The 9,266-nt window shown below is 43.2% G+C and overlaps 1 protein-coding gene across 2 annotated transcripts in view; it reads left to right on the top strand.

Annotated features, from left to right (window-relative positions):
• The first annotated feature begins 995 nt into the window (after positions 1-995).
• SOX5 (SRY-box transcription factor 5) overlaps positions 996-9,266 on the top strand; it is a 1,032,593-nt gene continuing 1,024,322 nt past the window's right edge. The window contains exon 1 of one of the 2 annotated variants that reach the window (XM_073020544.1): positions 996-1,367. The gene's annotated coding sequence lies outside the window, so the exon portion shown is untranslated. Of the gene's footprint in view, positions 1,373-9,266 lie in introns of both variants that reach the window. The other variant, XM_073020543.1, reaches the window with a different exon arrangement.

Raw genomic sequence — 9,266 nt, 5'->3', positions numbered from 1 at the left:
CCACAGCTTCTGCTCAGGGCATCACCGATGGAGTTTCTTCTGATGGGGATGGGACTCCGAGGGTCCACGCGCCCACTCAAGTGTCGCGGCAGAGTCGGAGCCCAGCTCTCAGCCTTATTTCTCCCTAAATATCACTAAATTTCATTCCCTGGTTCTTGGGTTGGGGTGTGTGTGTGTGTGTGTGTTTGTGTGTGTGGTCGTTTTTTTTCTTTTCTTCTTCTTCTTTTTTTTTGGCTTCGCTCAACACAAAACCAAACCAGTTCAACCACCCCGGAGGCAGAGATGAGAGCGCCTCAAAACTTTTCTCCCCTACCTCAATGCCCAAGGAGTAGGTGGGTGCACAGTGCCGGCGGCGGCGGGGACGCGCGGCGCGGAGCCGGGCTCGGGCAGGCAGTGGCCGCTTCAGCAGCCGAACCTCTTGCGGCTCCAGCCTCCGCGCCCAGCAGCCCGCGGCTCGCCTCCGGGAAAGGTTCCACGGACCTCGCAGCCCCCCGCGCGCGCCCTCCTTGCCGGCCCGACCGCTTGACCACTGGGCTGGGGGGTCGGGAGGGGCCAGGTCCTGGGCGCAGGGCAGCGGCTGAGGCTCAGGCGCCGGGAAGAAGTTGACAAAGGGACTTGACTAAACATGAATGCGTATTTATAGATGCGAGCTCCATCGAGATCTAGAGATATCCCGCTCTCCCTGGCTCCTTCCACTCCTGCCATTTCATTTTTATCGCTCCTTTAAGTGGAGGGCAGATTAAAAAAAAAAAAAATCCTGCACGGTGTGGGTAATCGCCGCGTTATTTACAATCTAGTTACTCTGCAGCAGACGGGGAAGAAAACTCTGGGGCTCCTTCCCTTCGGATGGATAGAGAGGGCGGCCGGGCGGCGAGCTGCAGGAAGGAGGTCAGGGTGGGCTTGCGGGAGCTCGGGGGCGACCTGGAGGGAGCGGGAGCCCCCGGCGCCGCCCCCGCGCCCGCCCCCGCCGCACCCCCCGGGGCGGGCGCCGGGCCGCGGTGACCGCTGGCTGGTGCGCTGCCCTCGCCTCCCCCATTGTTCCTACTGTCTTTTTGCCTTTTGTTATTTGCACTCGCATTGTGTTGTTTGTCTCTGAAGCCGCCTCATGACCAGCAAAGGGATTTCACCTCGTCCTTGAGAGCAACACGGGGAGCGCGAGCGAGCGGGCGAGCGAGAGACGGGGGGAGAGAGAGGGACACGCGCGCGCACACACACACACACCGGCACACACGCACACACACAGACACACACACACAGAGTGAAAAAGGCGAGCCACCAAAACCCATCTCCAGTCTCCTCCCGGGGGCCCCCAGCCCGCCTCTGTGCCACTTTGCATCCCACGCCGGAGGAGGCATTAACGAGACCGGGTAAGGTGCGTGAATCGCTGCGTTTTAACTTTGTTGTTCGTCCCGATGTTGTTGTGGGCAGACCTCCAAGGCGCAGAGCTCCCCTCTGCCGCTCGCCGGGCCCGCCACTCAGCACTCGTTCCCGGCTCCAGCTGGAGAGCCGCGGAGGAGGGAGGGGGCCGCCGCCGGAGTTTCCTCAAGTACAGAGGGAGGGGGACTGGGCTGGGGGTGACGGAGAGGTGGGAGGCGGCCCGAGGCGCGGAGTGGCCCTGTCATCCCCGGGGGCGGCTGGCCGGGGGACCCTGGAGCGCGGGCTTGGACCCCGACCCGGAGACGGGATAACTTTCTATTTTTGTTGGGAAGCCTGCGTACTGTTGCTGGTATTGTTTTGTAAGTGGTGGCGGTGGAGGTGGTTGATGCGAGAGGAGGGCAGGAGTGCGGGGAGAACCCTGGGCTGTGCTGGGAATCGCGGCGAACGTCCAAGGCCAGACCCTAAAAGTTGGACAAAGCCCCTTAGCCCTTCTAGGGTATCAGAGCGACCCCCGGCCCACCCCCTAACCTTAGCCACCCCCACCCCCCGACTCTTTCGTCTTTTTGTTTCGCTTTCTGCAATCCTTCTCCCTACCATTCCCCCTCCCTCCCGCCCGGAATTTCGGAAACAAGTCTCATCCTTCAGGATTCTAGGGATTTCAGAGACCGGAAGCTTTAATTTTAATTGCAACTACTTTTTTTCCCCCTCCTCACTCAGTGTACAAAGTGAAGACCACTCACGTGTTGTGTCACTTTAAGCGCGGGTTTGGGAAATCTCGCTTGCACTTTCGGGCTACAGCAATAAGAAGCAATGAAAAGAGGTTATACGAGTTGAAATCAAATTGGATTTGGAAATGTTTGCGTTGGAGAGCAGCAGTTTGTTGAGTATTGATCGGATGCACACGAAGCACTGTTTACATATTTTAGTAGTCATTTTCCCTACACTTTGCAAAGCGACTATATTAATAAATAGATTGACCCTGGTGAATATCTGAAGACGTTGGTTTCTGTGACTAAATTCAGAATGTGATGAATGTGAATTCATTTTAATGTGTTCCCTTCTCAGCTAAAGCAGGTCAAGACGAGAAATCCTGTGAATATGCAGAACCCTACACTCGGTGCCAGGCAGTCCAGGCACTCTGGGTGGCAGTCAACTGTACTTTCTTACAAAAGTTTAGGGATTTGCTGGAACCCAGTTGAGATCCTCACATACCCAGATAGCCAAAGGAGTTTTTCAAGAAAGGCATAAGGAGATGTCCCTAGGGACTGCCTTCTGGCTCAGCACAGTTCTTTAGCCAAGGGCAGGACCGAGTGGGATTTGGGGCAGTAAGTGTGGGAATCTGCAAAGGGACTGGACAGTGATTTGTTTCCTTGCTTTTCATAAATAATGGCCCCTAGTATCCTGAAAACACACACACAAACACACACAAACAGGCCAATGAAGTAGGCACGTGGGTGATTTTTAGGCAATGGACATTTCCATCAGAAAAACCAGAGGAGAGTTTTTGATCAGGATTACGGGAGTGAGGCTCGATGGCCAAGAGTGATTAGGTTAAGGGCCAGATGGCTTTAAAGTATACGGAAATGTTTTTCAAGTTTGACTTTTATAGCATTTAAAAGGAGGACGATTTCTTAGAGCCTTTACAGAACTGCTAAATTTTGATCTGTCTAATTTTAAAGGAATTCAGCTGTATGAGAATTGCTGTTAGCTCAGATAGGGAAGGAATCTGGTTTCAAATGCAGATACATGGAACAAAGTTTCTAGGGGTGCTTCTTCCTGATTTAAATATAGCTCCCAGGCAGAAGCCTAGATAAATTCAGCCACAATGATTTAAAATCATAAGTACTTACAGTGGCAGTTCTTTTAGGCACTGTGCAGAGTTCTCCTGCAAATTATGCCATCAACTGTTTATTCCTCAGAACTATACAAGATAAAAATCATAAGCATCACTTAAAACTGATGCAATACAGCCTTAAATCCTTAAACTGCTAGGGATTGCTTTTGTTTGCCTAAAAGGTAGATCTTTCATCACATGAGTTGTTTAAAAACATTTAATTGTGGGGGTGGGAAGGGATGTGCATAATTATTTAGTTGTTTGTGTTAATTACATAGTAGCATACTTGCTTGAAATTCTTTCTTTTTTCCCCCCTTTCTTTCCAGTGGTCTCTCTTCTAACAACCTTGTTCCTGAAGAATCAACAGTTTTTTGTTTGCTGTGGTTTTAAAAAAATCATTTTGTAGCCTTTTTGAATGGGTAGTATTGATCCAATCTAACACAGACTTGCAAGTGTAAACTCTTAATACAGGAAAAACTTCTATTCTTAATATGGAAACCTTGTATTAGTTTTGTTGTTGAGCTTAAACAGTTCTGCTTGAATGGGATGTTGTATACAGAATTCAGAACTCCCAAACCTCTTTGGTAAATAGGTATTTGAGGTCCAATGGCTAATTCAAATTAACTTAGTTCTATACATGTAAGTGCACATCCTGTTTGGACTGACACGTGGTTTGGTAAAAGAAAAAAATATATACACTTAGAAAGATGCTATCTGTGGAGTATATAAATAGTAAATAGCAAAAGAGTGAAGTTTATACTCAGGTATGTTGGCATGTTTTTGGTTGTCCTCAGTGGGGGTGAGTTATGAGTGATAAGGAGAATTTAAATTTCTAAATTTTCCCTTTCCAGTTAAAGGAATGAATTTAAATGCTTAAAGAATTTTTTTTTCTTACTTACAAAGCAAGTTTAAAATTTGATGTAGTGCTTACAGGATGTACTGCCTTCTTAAAAAGCTCTGTTCCTTTCCTGAGTGATAAGTAATCATTGATTTGAGGGTATGTTCAGATTATATAAAAAAGTAAAACTTACAGGACAAAATTTATGTTTCCTAATCTCCTAAAATACACTGGATTTCAAATAACGGAGAGTTCTAATGTTGAACACTGTTTAGATTTCCAGAAGCTACAATTGTTGGATATAATTGATTGGCATAACCTGGATGATTCACCCAATAGCTAATCAACTTCACTGGTAGAGAGTGCTATAATTAGAGTTTTGAGAGTAACCTGGAAACTTATTTGTCTAGGCCTGAAGTCAAATGCGTTCCCTCACATACTGGTCAAAAATTTTTAGTCTGAGAAATGAAGATTTATTTTAAAGGCGAAGAAAGTGGTTGGCTGTTTCAAATAAACTATATCCTGAACTTAGATTTGTAGATAGTTAATGAAATAAAAGTCCAATTTTGTTCCAAACATTGTTTTAAAACACGCATTTGTAAATTGTCTACATTTGGTTTTCATATGTTAATGATTTGGGATCTGAAACTTATTTCAGAAAGGCATTTTGGTTTATCTTAAAAAACACCACACAAAACTGTCTAAACAACTCTGTAAATAAACTGTTCCAAATGCCTCAATTTGATGAATGAATTAAAGAATTATGGTTCTTAATCCAATTATGATCAGTCTGGTTATTCCATTTCCCATTTGGGGGAGCTTGGGGAGTTGGAATAGTAAATGATTCTCAAATGTGAGTGGAGTTTTTGTTGTTTACTCTGTGTGTGTGATGTAACGTAAATAATCACTTATACCTAATATTTATGAGAGGGATTTCCGATGTGGAGAAGTAATTTCATGATCTTAAATTAACCAAGAGTTCGTTTGCATGAAAAGTTGATGTTAATAAAAGAGTAAAGTGAGGTTTTTAAAAATATGAAGCAAAGATTTAACCTTTTTCTTAAATATAATGAATTTTGATATTTAAGAGGGGAGAAATGGAGTGCTTAAGGCTCAGTAGAAGGGCAGACAATCAGGCACTTTTTGCTTTAGCAGGGCCATATGGGGACATTTCTGTAGGACTATTGAATAAATTTTACCAAATTCAATTTCCTTGTCTTTAAAATTGAGTCAAGGTCAAAGGTAGGCTAACTTTAGTTAGGGGAATTTTGGGGGGGTTATTTCCTCCAAAGACCTGCTCCTTTAGCTGCCTACATGGGACTTTTGAATGCTTTCCCAGTGAGGGTCCTGACCTTCAGGATGGGCCCTTGACAGTCTATTTTGCCTTGATGGACCCTTCTGAATTCCTGCCCCATTTGCCCCATTTAACCTCTGGCTCATAAGCTAACTATTTTAAAGTTGTTATTCATTCATTATGGTTGAATTCTCAAACTAGATGATATTACTGTTATCATTTTGGTAGTTTATTACGGTCATCTAATTCCATAGAGAGAGACTTGTGGTAATTGCAGGTATCAAGGACTTTTTCAATACTACTCAAATCATCCCTTATAGGCAGCTAATGATTTCACTTGCAGTTAAGGATGACATTCAGTAGGGGCAGCATCTTGACAAAATTAGGAAAAATTTGAATACATGTAAATAACCATTAAATAACCGTCCATAAAAATTGAGCCATAAAAATGTATCTTGGGGAGTACTAGTGATGGTGGCATTGAATTCTACAAGTGTAAGTCCATTCATTTTCTATTTCTTAAAGTTCATTATAAGTAAAAACAAAACACCCCAAAACAAAGACCTGATTGTATCTCTGATGCTCAGCTACGTGTCATTCACCTACTCTATGGTTTTATGATATCCTGTGTACACAGAGTAAAAATAATGCGGTAGTCACAGGGATGAGCGGACTTTAGTTTGATATCCAGTTTGTATTCTCTGGTGGCTTAAGGCATTTTTTCTTTCTTCAACACCAATTAAACTGTCGGAAGTGAGGGAATTCAGGAAGGAACCATGAAAGGAGAAAGGTATCTCATTTGGAATTTTTCAGTGTAGGTCTGTGATTTATCCAAAATTTTATTTAGAGATCTGAACTTACAGGGTTCTACCTTCTTTTCTTAACCTCTTTTTTTTTTTCTTTTTTTTTTTTTTTTTTTTTGAGACAGAGTCTTGCTCTGTCACCAGGCTGGAGTGCAGTGGAGCAATGTTGGCTCACTGCAACCTCCACCTCCTGGGTTCAAGGGATTCTTGTGCCTCAGCCTCCAGAGTAGCTGGGATTGCATGCATGTGCCGCCATACACAGCTAATTTTTGTATTTTTAGTAGAGATGGGATTTCACCTGTTGGTCAGGATGGTCTTGATCTCCTGACCTCGTGATCCACCTCCTCAGCCTCCCAAAGTGCTGGGATTAGAAGCGTGAGCCGCCGCGCCTGGCCTTCTTAACCTCTTAAACTGCAAATTATGATGCCCTTTCTTATAGGGATATTGTTTGGATTATGCTAGACACTATGGGTGAAATGCCTAGCATAGTGTGCGTCATGAACTGTGTGCTCAATAAATGTTAGCTACACTCAGCTCTCTCTCCCAGTCAAGTCTAGGTTCTGATCATTAATAACGGTTGAAGCTTCATTTTGTACTTACTTTGAACTTATTTGAGTCTAAAAAGAAAAAAATGTATCACTTTCTTGAGGCTGAGATCAACACTTTAAAACAGTGATTCAGTGAACGTCTGTATATGATCTCTGACAATGTGATTTTATTAAGATGCTGTATTTGGTGCAAGTGTGAATTCTATCTTTTATTCATTTAAGTGCTTTTTCAGTAATTAACATTTATACCCTACATAATAGGTAAGGATAAATAAAAACTTTAGGACCTAATTCTGTAGATTTCTCCTCTTGTTATCTCTTTGATTTCCTATTAGCAAATATGAACTAGTGAAAATTTATTGATATTTAATCCTTTGATAGTCATTCACCTCTGCATTATATTAAGTTATAGTACCGTGGATAAAGAGAAAGTCCATGTGGAAAAAGAAATCCATCTGATTTTTCAGTGTTTTCCTCTCTGGAGTCAACAGTACTTCAAAGAGAAACTTGTAGGTTGGTTTGTTTATTTAAATTGGGTGCAAGGAGAAAGGCACCATAAATATACCATTGCCTGGTTTGAAGAGGTGATGTAAAGAAACATGGAGAAATTAGTGGTTATTTTCTCTTCGCAATGAAACAGAATTTGTCTATAAGTACAACTGAGCAAAGATAAAGGAAAGGCTTCTTAAAACAGCAAATAAATGTTTTTTTTGTTTGTTTTTTTTTTGCATTAATTGGAGTTCCTTAAGAAGCAGATGCCAAGATGGGATTAGATGTGTAAGAAGTTTTTTAGGGGAGAGGGGGAGAGGGCAGGACAAGACCAGGAGAGCCTTTTGACCATGAGACAAGTTTGACACTTATGCAAGGAGAGGGGCAAGGAAAGAAGATTGAGTAGGAAGAAGTTTGACTATAGTGCAGTCTTTGAAAGGTTTGGGTAGGCAAATAAGAGCCAGCCATTGGAAGAGTCATCGATCTTGAAAGAATGGCCTGTATCAGCATTCCTCACTGTCAGTCATTGGCTGGGAGCAGCTACAGGAAGCATGGCCTCTGGGCCTAAGTGGTGCTAGAGCTATAGGGGAAGCAGTTGGGGAAGTAAGTCAGTTACACTCTCAAAACAGGAGATCTGAGTGGTATAGCTATGGTTTGGCAGTATAGCCCAGTTTAGTAATACTTCACTTGCTTTAGACATGTGAACTCACTCTCTCTTTCTCTCTCTCTCTCTCTCTCTCTCTCTCTCTCTCTCTCATACACACATACACACACACTCACACACAGGAGACCTGGCAATTGCTTTGAGGTCTCTTTGAGTTTTGAGTTTCTTTGAGCTTTGTTTTCCTCAATTGCAAAATAAGTGTAATGGCAGTATCACCTCACTAATTGGGATTAAATTAGGTTATATGAGATCATCTCTAAGTCCATAGTACTGTTTGTGGCATGGAAGAAATGCCCAGTGTATTTTGCACTCTTTTCAGTGTACTCACAAAATGCATCTGAAAGGTATAGATGAATTTTATCAGGTGATTGTAAATATATCTAAATAATGGATATTTCATATAATTGGAAGGCATTGTTTATGCAAGCAAACATCTTTAACGTTTGTCATTTTAAAATAGCTTGGTTCATTTATCTTCCATTAATCCTTATTTTTTATCAGAGTATAAACTGAACACTAGCTATACCAACTGACCTTGACCATCTTCAGGTAATTTGCCCTATAACATGAGGCAGAACTCTGTTCATTTCCTTACCTCTCTAGGCTTTCTATTCAGTTGAGTAGCAACGCACTGGAAGTCTGCATTTTATCTTGAGCCTCAAACACCTTGCAAGTCTTTGCTCCCCTGTGTTACTGTTCCTAAACCAACTTGCAGCACCACAAAGCACTGAACTCAAGTGGCCCTCAGCGCGAGCTCCTGCTGTGATGAGTCACAGAGCCACCAGCACTTTGTTGCCTTAGATTTGATCACTGCCATGAGCAGTCCTTCGATTGTCAGCTAAGAGCCCCTTCAGGGAGTTGTCCCTTAATAGAAAGTCTCTTTTCTTCCCTCCTGTTGTAACTTTAAATTAAAAGAAACTGTAGAGGAGCTGGTGGCATTGCAATAGTTCATTCTTCTACCCACTGGGAGAACAACATCTGAGAAAAGACGTTATTGGACTGAGAATTGAGTTGTTGCTATTTTTTTGGGCCAGAGTCGGGGGGAGGCGGTTGTGGTGGAGGATGAAGACCACGTCATTTAGACTCAGTCAGACTGGTAATCAGGATTGTGATTGAGAGCAACACTTTTGTGTATGCAAGGAAGCATTCTTTTTGGATACAAGAAGACACTCACTTAGCCTGTAAGTTTCAGTAGGATTGCTAGGACCCCTAATATTTTGACCCACATTTTTAGGTGGTTCTGTGTGTTGTACTGTGGGAAACTGGCACTGGGACAACTTCGGAATCCAAGGAGGATGGGAGGCAGGAAAAGAGAGCTAATTTTTGACACATTCCTCAGACGAGGGACTCCTCTAGCGTAATTTTTTCCTGAAGAGTGAGCACGGGTTGCTTCAATGTCTCTACTTAAAAAGGCTGACA

The sequence above is a fragment of the Chlorocebus sabaeus genome, chromosome 11, assembly GCF_047675955.1.
Source record: "Chlorocebus sabaeus isolate Y175 chromosome 11, mChlSab1.0.hap1, whole genome shotgun sequence".
Classification (NCBI taxonomy): domain Eukaryota; kingdom Metazoa; phylum Chordata; class Mammalia; order Primates; family Cercopithecidae; genus Chlorocebus; species Chlorocebus sabaeus.
The sequence above is the reverse complement of the archived record's forward strand: the minus strand, read 5'-3'. Positions and strand labels throughout refer to the sequence as shown.